Below are 13,818 nucleotides of genomic sequence, written 5' to 3'. Positions count from 1 at the left end.
CTCAGCCCTGGCGGGGACACGGGGAGGGTTTGAGCTTCATTCAAAATTCTCATGGCTCCACCTGAAATTGGCAGACGCGCTCAAGTTTTCCCGTCAAAACTAGGTGTGCACTGTTGTAGAGGAACATCAACACAGGCACACTGGCAGAGAGAGAAAATGGAAAGAATTTTGATAATGTTCCCTAAAGAGGCACCCATGGAATTATAATAGAAAAGCTCAAATCCTGACTGGAATTTCTTCTCTTACTGTTGAGTATTTTCCACTCTTTTGATTTGCTATGCAGAGCAGGGGGACCATCGTCTTTCGAGTGTTGAAGACCTATGAAGACATAGTTCAGCTCCACCCATTCGGAGAGCTGAAGACACCATGCCCCAGAGCATCCTGGTTGGTCACATAGAAATGACTGAATGAATCTGTGTGTCCTGGATATCATACAAGAGTAAAAGGCCATGTCAAAGGGACCACATGCACAATGCTACATGTGTCCACCTTGCCACCAGAGCTGTTTCCCTGGCCTGCTGTTTCTCCATCTCTTGGTCAACGACCTCTCACCCCTTCCATCCCCAACTGCACCAGAGCTCCATTCTGAGGCTAAAACTTCATATGGAGATGACTCTGTCTAAGGTGGAAAGAGAGAAGTAGAAATGAGAGACACCTCAATGGAAATTTCTGGTACTCAGCTATCCTTGACTCTTCTAGTAAAACAGTGGTATCAAGTTTCAGCTGACTAACGTAGAAATGGATGTGAGATAGAGCCAAGTGATTCTGCAGGCTGAGCTCACGGCAAACTCCCAGGCCTACCTTACACTCTCTTTCTAGAATGGCTAGGGGACCTCAAGTCCCACCAAAACTTTCATCCTCGCAGCCCCCTTCCTGAGCCCTCTTTTCTTGCTGGCCCAACACCCCCACTGACAGTGGCCAAGCCACATTCTGAAATGCAGATACAACAAAGATGTACAGTCCTTTGCATTCAAATACATGAGAATACAAGAAAACTAGTAGCTGCTATGACCTACCTGTGATGTGGATGGAGCTGGAATTTGAAGGGGTTCTCACCTTGTTCACTTGCAATGAAAAGACAAAGAGAGAGGCTATCAGAGTAGTAGATAGCTCCCATACCTACCTGCTAAAAAAACACAAACACACTACTATTTGGGAATATAAAGTGCCTTGGAAGCACACTCACTTTACACCCCTTTCAATGGTAATTGAGATGTTGGTGAGGATATTATGAACACTCATCAAGTGCAAACTATTTATGTTGTTTTACCAAGGGCTTTACAATTATTATCCCACTGAGTCTTCACTGCAACCTTATCAGGAAACACTACCAGGATCCTGTTTGCAAATGAGGAAATCAAGACTGAGAGATTACATTCTCCATAGCAACCCAGATAGTAAGTTATTTCAAAATTATGCTCTTGAGGACTTCCAACAAGATGGAGGCATAGGTGGATATGCCGTGCCTTCTCACACAACCAAGTTTAGAGACAACTAAATATTAGCAACAGAAAACACAGCCAGAACACAGAAAATTGAACTTTTCGGAAGTCTGTTAACAACAAATTCTTCAGCCTGACCGGTAAGGGGTGAATCCAGCAGCTGGTGGAGCGGGGTTGCACAGGAAAACTCGGTCAGACGGACTCAGGCGTGCAGAATCCAGGCGCAGGGTTGGACCTAGTGAGCGACCGCAGGGGAAACAGCCAGGGAGCAGGGCTGCAGGTTAACTGTGGTCGCGCATTTGTGCGTGGATAGACAAGCGAGTGAGTGGGAGATTGGACTGGGACCCAGCGGATCCCTGAGGCAAGCGGCAGGGAGGGCGCCGCCATTTCCCTGCTCTGACCCCACCTCCACATACAGCGTCATAACCCAGCGACTCTGAGTGGCCCGGCCATGGTGAACCACCTAAGGCGCGACTCCTCACCCAGCGGTGTGAAACAGCAGAGGGGGCCGCCATTTCCCCGCTCTGACCACGCCCCCACATACAGCGTCACAACCCAGCGACCTGGGAGTCCAAGGCGCCGCTCCTCACACTTAAAGGGCACGAACAGACCAAAAATGGCTCAAGAAGATCTCAAAGCCCCAGAGCCTATAAATCTAAGCGATGAAGAAATAGCAAAACTCTCAGACGCACAGTTTAAAACACTGGTGATCAGGATCCTCACAGAACTGGTTGATTATAGCCACAAATTAGACAAATATATGAAGGCAAAACTAATTGAAATGAATGGAATTGCACAGGACACCAATAGCAATGAAAAGGAAACTGGGACTCAAATCAATGGAGTGGACCAGAAGAAAGCAAATAATGGCCAAACAGAAAGAGTCAAGAAGCAAGAATTCAAAGAAATGAGAGAGTCTTAGGAACCTCCAGGACATCTTTAAACGCTCCAACATCCGAATCATAGGGGTACCAGAAGGGGGAAAGGAACAGCCACCAGTGGAAAACTTATTTGAACAAATAATAAAGGAGAATTTCCCCAATCTGGCAAAGGAAATAGACTTCCAGGAAATCCAAGAAGTTGGACCCAAGAAGGAACACACCAAGGCACATCATAATTACATTAGCCAAAATTAAAATGAAGGAGAGAATCCTAGAAGCAGCAAGAGCTAAGGGGACAGTCACCTACAAAGGAGTCCCCATCAGACTGTCAGCAGATTTCTCAAAAGAGACCTTACAGGCAAGAAGGGGCTGGAAAGAGTTATTCCAAGTCATGAAATCCAAAGACCTACAACCAAGATTGCTCTATCCAGCAAAACTTTCATTTAGAATGGAAGGACAGATAAAGTGCTTCTCAGATAAGATCAAATTCAAGGAGTTCATCATCACCAAGCCCCTATTATATGAAATGTTAAAGGGACTTATCGAAGAAAAAGAAGTTAAAGGAATATGAACAGTGAAAGGACAACAAACTCACAGTTATTAACAACCACACCTAAAACAAAGCAAGCTAAAAGGACAGCTAGATCTTCATTTCTTCATAGAAATGAAGATCTCAAGGAGGGTTAGCAACAGGGGAGTGGGAGGAGGAGAAGGGTAGAGAAGGTACAGAAAATAAGTAGCATAGACAGTAGATAGAAAATAGATGGGGGGGCAAGAATAGCATGGGAAATATAGAATCTAAAGGACTTGAGACACATGGTCATAAACTAAAGGGGGGGTAATGGTGGGGACGGGGGGTAGGGTGGAGGGGAATGAAGGAGGGGAAACAGAACAACTGTAATGGCATAATCAATAAAAAATTTTTTTTAAAAAAATTATGCTCTTAACTTCTACACTACGCTTCTTTCAAAAACTAAAAACCTATGGTACATAGAAACAATGTAATTCTATGCAGGAGAGAAAGAACTTACCCTTTGCAACAGCTTGGATGGAACTGGAAAGCATTATGCTGAGTGAAATAAGCAGGTGTTGAAAGACAAATACCATATGATCTCACCTTTAACAGGAACCTAAACAATAAAACAAACAAGCAAGCAAAATATAACCAATGACACTGAAATAGAGAAAAGGCTGATAGGGACCAGAGGGGAGAGAGGAGAGAATTTCAGGGGAAGAGGGGAAGGGTTTACAGGAACAAGTATAAAGGACACATGGACAACAACTAAGGGGGGTGGAAATGGGAGAGAGGTGGGGAGCACTGGAGGGGGGTGGACTGGGATGGGAGTAAAAGACAGAAAACTGTACTTGAACAGCAACTAAAATAAATAAATTTAAATTAAAAAGCAAACAGGATTTATTTTTAAAAAAAAACTATTCCCGAACCTTATAGATGGCAACTGAGGAAATATAAATAAAAGTCTATAAAAATACCATATGATCTCACCCATAAGTGGAACCTACCTAATCAACAAAACAAACAAGTGAGCAAAACAGAAGCAGAGACTTGGAAATAAAGAACAAACTGACAGCAACCAGAGGGGCGGGGAGAGGGGAATAACAGGGGAAAGTAGGGGAAGGGTCAAATCAAGGTATGTAAAGGACCCACAGGCAAAGACAAGGGGGCGGCGGGGGGAGGGGTGGCAAGGGAAAGGGGATTGAATGTTGGAGAGGTGGGCGGGCAGGGCAGGGGAGAACAAGGGGGGAAAACTGGGGGCCACTGCAATAGAACAACAATAATATTTTTAAAAATAAAGAAAAGAAAAATAAAGCTAGAGGTAGACTTATGGTTTAAAAAATACCACTACATACACTAGTAAAAAGAAAAGATGAGATAAGAGCAAATTTACTACCAAAAGTATATCTATTATCTCTAAATAGGCTTTTTCTGTGACGCGGCTTGTGCAAGATTATTTATTTTATGGTCAGATAAAGAGATAAACTTTAGCCATTCGGAGCCTGTTTCTGTCTCAGCAAAATCGCCAATAACTGACCTGAGCATTAAACTAAACAATGCGCAGAAAGCTTTCAGTAAAAAAGACGTTACGTGATTTTGATAGCTGACATTTTAGAATCCCTCTGTATAGAAGGGGTTCTCAACCCCATTACATCTAAATCACCTGATTGTTTCAAATTTAAAAAATGCCAATGCCTGATCTGTGCCTTGGATGAATTATATCGGTTCAGTGTCTGGAGGAGGAGCCTGCTCCTCAGGACTTTTTACAAAGTTCCCAAGGTGGTCCTCACACCGCGGTTACTGGGCTGGCCACGCAGCAGAAATAAGGAGCTCTCCTGCGTCTGTGAGGGGAGGGGAGACAGCCCGGGGCACTGTCCAGGAAAGGGTGGTTTCTGACTTGCGCAGAAGCTCTCAGAATCCAGCATAAAAGATGGGAAGGGGATTGGAGGTACACCTTCAATTACACTGGTCAGGAGCAGGGTTTCGTTTCTCCCTTTGGGGGCTTAAGAACGGTTCCCCTTTGGAAAAGGGGACCTTAGTTCACTGTTGGTGGGATTGCAGACTGGTACAACCATTATGGAAAATGGTATGGAATTTTCTCAGAAAAATAAAAATCGACCTGCCTTTTGACCCAGCAATTCCACTGCTAGGATTATATCCCAAGAATCCTAAAACATCAATTTCAAAGAACCTACACTACAATGTAGAACATTGCACTACAATGTTCATAGCAGCACAATTTACAATAGCCAAGAGCTGGAAGCAACCTAGGTGCCCATCAGTAAATGAATGGATCAAAAAATTGTGGTACATATACACAATGGAATTCTATGCAGCAGAGAGAAAGGAGCTACTGATCTTTGCAACAACATGGATGGAACTGGAAAGCATTATGCTGAGTGAAATAGGCCAGGCATTGAAGGACAAATACTATATGATCTCACCTTTGACAGGAAGCTAAACAACAAAACAAATAAGCAAACAGAATAAAAACATGACACTGAAATAGAGAACAAGTGGGCAGCGACCAGAGGGGAGAGGGAAGGGAATTTAAGGGGAAAAATGGAAAGGGATTTTGAGGAACAAGTATGAAAGACACAGGGATGAGGACTGGGGGGGGGGGGGGGGGGGGGAATGGGAGGGAGGGGGGAGACGGGGCAGGGGGACTGGGATGGGAGAAATAGACAAAAAAAAACTGTACTTGAAAAATAACTAAATAAAAAATTTAAAAAAAAGAACGGTTTCCCTTTATGGTGCATCTCAAGCTCATTGAGTTCTCCCCTTACAGTCTCTTGCCTTTAAAGTTTCTTTCAATCTGGAGCAAACTATGAACCAGAAATACACAGAGTTGAATGGCTATGATAGAAGTTGAACAGCAATGGATAGCAGTGACTCTCTGAGTGGTCTCATGTCCACATTCACTCTGGTCACTGGCAAGTCAGAAAAAGCCCCTAATGTGGGGCAGGGCCCTGGGGCTGCCCTTTTTTCGTTTAAAATCATCCTGATGAAAAGGAAGGGTGTCCCTGTGGCTGCATCTGGGTCTATCTAACATGGCCATAAATCTGTGGTAGGCTCATATATTTCCAGAGAAGCAATCAGAGTGAAAGATGCTTAAGGATGCTGCTGGCAAGCTTAGGTTGCCACCTAGAGCCACCCCGTCGCCTGGCTTGCAGAAATGTAATCAAACGCGTTTCATCTTCACTGTGTATGAGAGAAAACACAAGATCTGCAGGCCACAATGGTCAGAAACACGGATCCCACTGCCCACATGTTAAGTTTCCAAGGATGGTATCTTTTGGCAAAAGTCACACTTGAATCCACCTTCCCCGCAGAAAGATGAAGAAGCAAGAGGGTGGAGTCTAGCAACAGGTTCGACTCCGCACGGACAGCCAGCACAGGGGGGCCTGCAGCATTGACATGCAAGACACCATCAGGCTGTGAGTCAGTTCTCTTCTCAAAGCAATTAGCAATTACCAGCATTTATTCAGTGAGCAGAACTCTGGCAGACAGACACTGACAGTCCATCATTATCACAACAAAAGAACCTCAGCTCTAATCCTCCCCAAAGGAAGTGAAATTTTAAGAACTCCAACTTTCAGACTCACACTATTCCCAGGCCTATGGTTTATTTCATCATCAATCTTAAAAATAATATAAAGCCCTGGCCGGTGTAGCTCAGTGGATTGAGCACGGGCCCGTGAACCAAAAGATTGCAGTTCAATTACCAGTCAGGCACATGCCTGGGTTGCAGGCCAGTTCCCAGCAGGGGATGCACGAGAGGCAACCACACATTGATAGTTCTCTCCCCCTCTCTCCTTCCCTTCCCCTCTAAAGATAAATAAATGAAATCTTAAAAAAATAAAATAAAATAAAAATAATACAAAGTTCAACCATTTACCTATAAGAAGCTGCTCACAGATGGCCCTGCCAAGGATCACCTGCAGCCTCAGGAAGCTCTGAGAGACTCCTGAGCATCCATGTAACAGCTCTACCCACAGGGACACCACCTCTACACCCCCACCCTATTGACTGCCTGCTGGGAGGGGCACCCTGTCTGCATATCCCGGCAGATTGCCTCTCTTGCCACACCCGAACAATTCAGTTGCTCTTTTGATGTAGTCAAAAGCAACCATTATTTGCCACATTCCAATTGGAAGCCAATACTATGCAGGGTAGAAGCAAGAATGAACAGAGAGCCGTTGTATGGTCTCAGCTCTTGAGTATTAGACCTCCAGTTTAGGCAGGGCTTTAGTAACGAGGGCGAAACCAGACTGGAATCCAATCCGTTCCCCCGCTAGCCTTTGGGCAAAGCATTTACCACCCTGAGCGTTAGTTTAGCTTCCTCATTTATCAAAAAGATAAAACCTACTTTACATTAAAAAAGACAATATACAGGGTGGGGCAAACGTGGTCCTTCAGTTGTTCATGTGGGAAAGAATACAATTAATAAACACTACTACAAGAATAGACTGTGATTCCCATACCCACAACTGTAAACCCATGTTTGCCCCACCCTGTGTGTAAGGCACACCGACTCACACACAGTACATGGTCAACACAATACACTTACACACAATACACTTAAGACTAAGTGTATTAATGTCCAAAGTCACCAGTTTACCCCAGTCTTTTTCAGCTGGTGAGCACAAATATTCTAATGGTCAGCCTAGTCACCCAGGGCCATGTCTCCCAGGGCCACCATATATGGAAGAACGGTGCTCGCCATAAATTCCCTCTCTAATTTTTCTCTCTTGGAGGCCTGGTAGGAGTGGGGTGGGGGGTTCCTGGCAGGCCCGTCGTCCTCAGTCCCAGGCACCACAGCTGCAGCACTGTGGCACTACCCGGCTTTCCCAGTCCGCAAAGCTGTGCAAATCTGCCCTGTGCCTCCCGTGGCCAAGTTTTACAGGAGAAGTTCCCACGTAGACCTAGGGCACCCACACCCCCGCAGACTTCCTTCTGCCCAGGGGGCTCGGGCACCTGAACGGCAGAGAAGAGGCAAGTAGCCCAACCTAGGCTCACTCTGCCCCTGGAACGTGACCCCTCCAACTGTTAGCCCCCTCTGCCTATGTCCCACAGCTCTGTCCCTGCTCTCATTTGCTAGTCAAGCCTCCTTTGAGCTCCCCAAATCTGACAAATAACTCTGACCTTATCTCAACCCCAATTGTGGACCAGTCCTTTTTCACAGTCTCCTAGGTTCCTTGCCAGGTGGCTTATGGTTTTGAGTTTCCTGAGTAGAGGAAACTCAAATTCTCTGCAGAGTAGAGGACCTCCAGGCAGACTAACACAGCCTCATCTCTAATAGACCCAAAACCCTGGTCCATAACATGTACATACACATATGTACATACACACACAGGTGTGATATACGGTCAATAAAAGGAGTTACTGCTCTGATTAGTTTTCTACAGGAAGCCAAACTGCTAACGTTTCAATAAGCGTTTTTCTGACTGTACACTGTCTTTTTGTATTTCAGACCAGCACATGCAGCCCCTCCATCATCCTGAAAAGAGAAAAACAGTAGAGGAAGTTAATAACATCAAAGGGTGGTTCTCTAAATAGATCGATAAATTTGACAAATCTATAGCAAGCCTGACAAAGAAAAAAGAAGAAGACACAAGTTTCCAATTTCAGGAATGCAACAGGGATTTCAGACCCTGTAAACATTGAATGAATGATAAGGAAGTATAAATAAATCAACAGAAATAAATTCAAAAACTTAGATGAAACAGGCCAATTCCTCAGAACAGTCACAAAGAACCTCAACTCACTCAGTATGAAGTACATAATTTATATATGCTGCAAGTGTTAAGTAAGTAGAACGTGTTATTTTAAAATTCCCCAAAACGATATATCCAAGTCCAGATAGCTTCACTGGAGAATTCCACCAAACTTTTAAGGAAGATAACACTTGTTCTACACAATTTCTTCCAGAAAATAGAAGAGGAGAGAACACTTCCCAATTAGCTTTTTGAAGCTGCTTACGCTGATACAAAAAAAAGATACAGAAAAATAAAAACATAGATCAATATTCTTCATAAGTATAGATGTGCAAATTCTTAAAATATTAGCAAGTAAAGTTCCATAATATGTAAAAAATATGCACCATGACCAAGTTGCATTTATTCCAGGGGTGCAAGGCTTGTTCGTGCAATATTTAAAAATCAATCAAGAAATCCACCACATCCACCAGCTAAAAAAAATCACATGAATATATCAACTGACACGGAAAATTCAATACCACTTCACAATGAAACTCTCAGAAAAATAAGAATAGGTGGGAATTCACTTGGTTTGATAAGGAATAGCTACCAAAACCTACAGTTCACATGCTTCATGGTGAAAGGCAGAATGTTTCCCACCGAGACTGGGAGCAAGCCAAAGACGTCCAGTCCATTCTACCCAGTCTTATTCAACACCATGCTGGAGGTTGTAGCCAGTGCAATAAATCAGGAGAAAGAAATAACAGTCAGAAAGGGGAGTGGTGGGAATAAAAATCTCCCCTGTTTGCAGATGACATGATTGTTTATGTATAGATTCTCAAAGAAATTTTAAAAGAATATCCTGGAACTTAATCAGGGATTTCAGCAAAATCACAGAATATAGGATAAATATACACACCAAAAAAATCAACTGTATTTCTATATACTTGCAATGAAAACATGGACACTAAAAATACGAATACACTACCATTTGTAATCACTCAAAAATAAAATGCTCAGGTATTAATCTAACACAAATATATAGGAGTTACTTGCTAAAAAGTACAAAACATTGATGAAGGAAATCAAAATAACTAGAGAAATATACCTTGTTCATAAGTTTGAAGTCTTAACATAGTAAAAATGTCAATTCTCCCCAAATTAATACACAGGTTTAATGAAACTCCTATCAAAATCTCAGCAAGGGGAGTAATGTCAGTGAGGGGGTGGAATAGGAGTTTCCAGTGCTTCTTTGTAAATACATGCTCTCTGGTGGGTTAACACTCAATACAAAGAGAAAATCCTCATATACTGTGCCCACTCCTAGGGGCACTTTCTCAAGCCTCTCCCCTGTTGCAATCCAATTTTGGCTTGAACTCAGTATCAAGTCAATTTGTTAATGACCTGCCCTCAGGCATTTTCTCCCGGGGTCTGACATTGAGAGCTCCCCCAGGAGGTCAGTTGTGTCTCCAAGGGAGAGGTCATAAAGCCATCAATAGAAGTAGTTAAGTATGTGGGCGTCTCAGTCACTGTTCATGGAAATTGTCTTGTGTATGTACCACTTCCATTTCACAATAAGTTGCTTCTGGACCACCCTAAGCTTATGTCTAACAGTACCCACTTCCTGAGAGTTAGTTCTGGCTCCAAACTCAGCTGATAAGCCCTGGTTAAATATTCTACCACCGTCAGTGTCTGCCGGGGCTAAATAACATACTACAAGCTATTTTTTAATGGTGACTCTTTCTCTTTTGCGGATGGCATGGCTTCGGTCCAGAATGCTAGAGGTCTATGCTACGATTCTCATACTGGAAATTATCATAGACTCTACATTATTTTTTCCATGTATCTCTTCTACCATAGGAACTGCTAAGTCGTATGATCCAAGGGACAGAACTGCTGCACCACAGTCCACTCCTGCTTGCAGAGCCCACGTTTTTCCTGGCCCCATTCAAACCTGGGAGATTCCCATGTCACTCGGTGAATGCAATCAGAACAATCTTCCCCAAAATAGAATGTATTGCCTTAAAAGCTTGACAAGCCCAACAAGCAAAATACTTTTTTCTTATGGGTAAAATTGCAACATATAATAACTGTCTTTTGAATGAGATGCCCTGGCTTTCTCCACGCCCCTGGAGTTCCTGTATCTAATCACAGCCTCCAGGGTACTTGTCACTTGTTGCCCATCAAGTTCCTATTGTTCATTACTTCCTATCATCAGTACGGTAGTAGAATAAGGTGATGTTCTGTGGTGTGTTCAAAAGGTCTGGGTCCCTTCTGACTATATTGTGACACATTGATATAAAATTACATAGGCCTGTGGCAAGACCATAAATGTGTACTATCATTTATTGTATATAAATATGAGATGCCTCTGATCCTCTCTCACAGTGGATCTTGAAAAAGAATGCACTTGTCTAGCCAAAGTCTATGCACTTGAGGCTGTAATCTGCTCTGGTAAAGATATTACATCCAACACAGCAGCTACGATTGGGTTACGACTTGGTTCAGTTCGCAAGATCCACTATACTTCGCCATGACCTATCTTGGTTTTTCAGGTACCAAGCTGGCAAATTATATAGGCACAAGTGGGGACCACTACCCTTGTACCTAAAAGTCTTTTAGGATGATATTAATCTTTACCATGCCCATTGGATGCAATATTGGCTTCTATTTACTAGCTTTTCTGAAAGAGACAGCTTCAAGGACTTCTGTTTGGCTTCTCTTACTACAGTGGCTATTACTTATCAAAGAACCAAAATGAGCATTCTTCCATCTGCTAAATATGGCCATTGCAATTATATATTAGAAGCCAGAGACGTGGGCCACCTACCACTTTACCTGTATATGCCCCTGCCCTAACCTAACACAGTGGCCAAAATATTTGGGGGTGGTTCCTGTATCCCATCTCCCCTGGAATGAATATATATATACATATATATACATACATATAAACATATATATTTTATATGTAATATGTTTTTATATATGAGGTCTGCCCAGAAAAAGTCCAGCCATTGTTAACATAATGAGAATGGTTTGCACATCAGTGTAACCTGGCAGCCAAGGAGAGCAGACTAGAATATGCATGTGTGAACAATGATAACTTCACTGTACTAGTCAGTGGGGGCAGTAGACACCCCCCCCACTGTTCACCATTGAGTGAACATATGTACTGTGTGGCCATCACATTCAAAATGACTGAGCAAGTAGAGCAATGAATCTGCATCAAATTTTGCATTAAGCTTGAACATTCCTTCATGGAAATTATGTGGATGAATCAGAAGGCCACAGCTGTGGGCAACTAACGACTAGCAGTTTCATTACAACACAGCCACTCGTGCATCACATCTCATGCAGAGTTTTTTGGTGAAACATCAATCACCCAGGTGACTCAGCACCTGCTACAGCCCAGATTTGGTGCCCTGTGACTTCCGACTTTTCCCAAAGCTAAAATCACCTTTGAAAGGGAAGAGATTTCAGACTGTCAATGGGATTCAGGAAAATGTGATGGGGCGGCTAATGGCGATTGGGGAAACTGTGTGAAGTCCCAAGGTGCCTACATCGAAGGGGTCTGAGGCATCGTTGTCCGCTGTACAATGTTTCTTGTATCTTGTGTCTCCTTCAATAGATGTTTATTTTTCATTACGTGGCTGCATACCTTCTGGACAGACTTCATATTCTTGACTTCCCATATATCTTGTCTCTAGGAACATCACTTTCTGTTAGCAATCTCCAAAGATCCGTAGGGACAACACCAGCCTTAAACTGTCCTTTCGACCTTGCTGCCATTACAGTACTCCTAACCACCTGGTTTATTACCGTTAAGTGCTGCCATCTGGCCTCAGCCAGTCATTGACCAAGGCCGCCCTGGTTGGAGATGGACAGGATAAACTCCTGGTTAAGTGGGAAAAGGAGGGTGCTGTTAGCTGTAAAACTTCCCAGCAGTGGGGGGATGAGGCTCCAGCCAGACGCTCAGATGTGGGCAGTCATCCTCAGTGCCCACAACACTACCCTTCGGCACTGGGCCAGTAGCTAGCTGAACATCCGGGCACCCTGCTTGCTTGGGGATTTTGTCTCTTTGCTCTGGACAGAACTGCCAAGACCTGCTCAACAGACACTTCCATGTTGGCAGTTTGTGGCTTCCGGAAATATGTGCCTGGAAAAATTAACAGAACAGCATTAAGGAATCACCTATAAATACAAGCTTGCTGGGTTGTTTAAGAGAAAAGATGAATGTAATGCTCAAGAACAGGACATGTGGAAATTCTACGCTTCTGCTTTTGGGAGCAGAGGCTGACGCTCTGGCCAAACCCCTCGGGCAGCCTGGCATGACTCAGAGTAGCTCAGAAACCCAAGATTTTCGGGTCTAATTTGATAATACCTTTCCGATGGTAATTGGATAATACCTTTCTTATGATAATACTTTTCCAATGCTTTGTCTTTAAATTCAGGTATTGTAAAACCTGATCTTATTATTAAAATACTGTTACACCTGTGTAGGAATGATTTTGAAAGCCAGGATTTTTTTTTTCTTTTTCTACTCCTAAGGACAGAACAGCCTCTCCTATGGCAATTCACATCTTGATGGAATCAAATTCGAGTCACATGATGTGACAAAGGATTTCCGTGCTTGTACCTAAGACTTGGCAGTCCTGGGACAAATTGATGGTTCGGGAGGGCTAAACAGGATATTTGAAACGGAAATTTGCAGTAGGCTGTACCATGGGCATGTCCTACTCGCTGGAAACTGTGTTACAAAGGGGACGTAAGGGGGCAGGGTGGGGGCAATGAAAAGGTTGGAAATTGAATCCAGGTTGCTTGCTAGTCAGCTAACCTTACAACAGAGAGGTTTTCTGAATTATCCAGGTGGGTCCAACGTAATCACAAGGGCCTTTAAAGGTCTGAGGCAGGCGGGACTCGAGAAGGTGCAGACACAACATTGCTGACTTTGGAGATGGAGGCAGGGGGCCAAGAGGCAGCGGATGGGGTGATCTGGAGAGCTGGAGGGAGTGCGTGCTCCCCGGAGCCCCCAGAAAGAAGGCCGTCCTGCTGTCACCTTGATTTTCGCCCAAAGAAACCCGTGTCAGACTTCTGACCTCCCGAACCATAGAAAAACACACTTTAAAGCTGCTAAATGTGTGGTGATTTGGTACAGCAGCAACAGGAAATTCATGCAGGATTGCTCTAGAAATCAGGAACACACTACGCCTGTGCCTTTAGTCTAGAACAATTATTACCGCTTTCATGGGGGAGCCTAGACATACATACTGTCTTTGGTGGTT

At 43.7% G+C, this 13,818-nt stretch overlaps 1 protein-coding gene across 1 annotated transcript in view; it reads left to right on the top strand.

Moving 5' to 3' along the window:
• OPRM1 (opioid receptor mu 1) overlaps positions 1–13,818 on the top strand; it is a 146,492-nt gene that overhangs the window by 63,644 nt on the left and 69,030 nt on the right. The gene's annotated exons all lie outside the window — the stretch shown is intronic.

This window comes from Artibeus jamaicensis, unplaced genomic scaffold (assembly GCF_021234435.1).
Source record: "Artibeus jamaicensis isolate MK-2021 breed Jamaican fruit bat unplaced genomic scaffold, CSHL_Jam_final contig_497, whole genome shotgun sequence".
NCBI lineage: Eukaryota > Metazoa > Chordata > Mammalia > Chiroptera > Phyllostomidae > Artibeus > Artibeus jamaicensis.
This window is presented reverse-complemented; position numbering and strand designations above follow the sequence as displayed.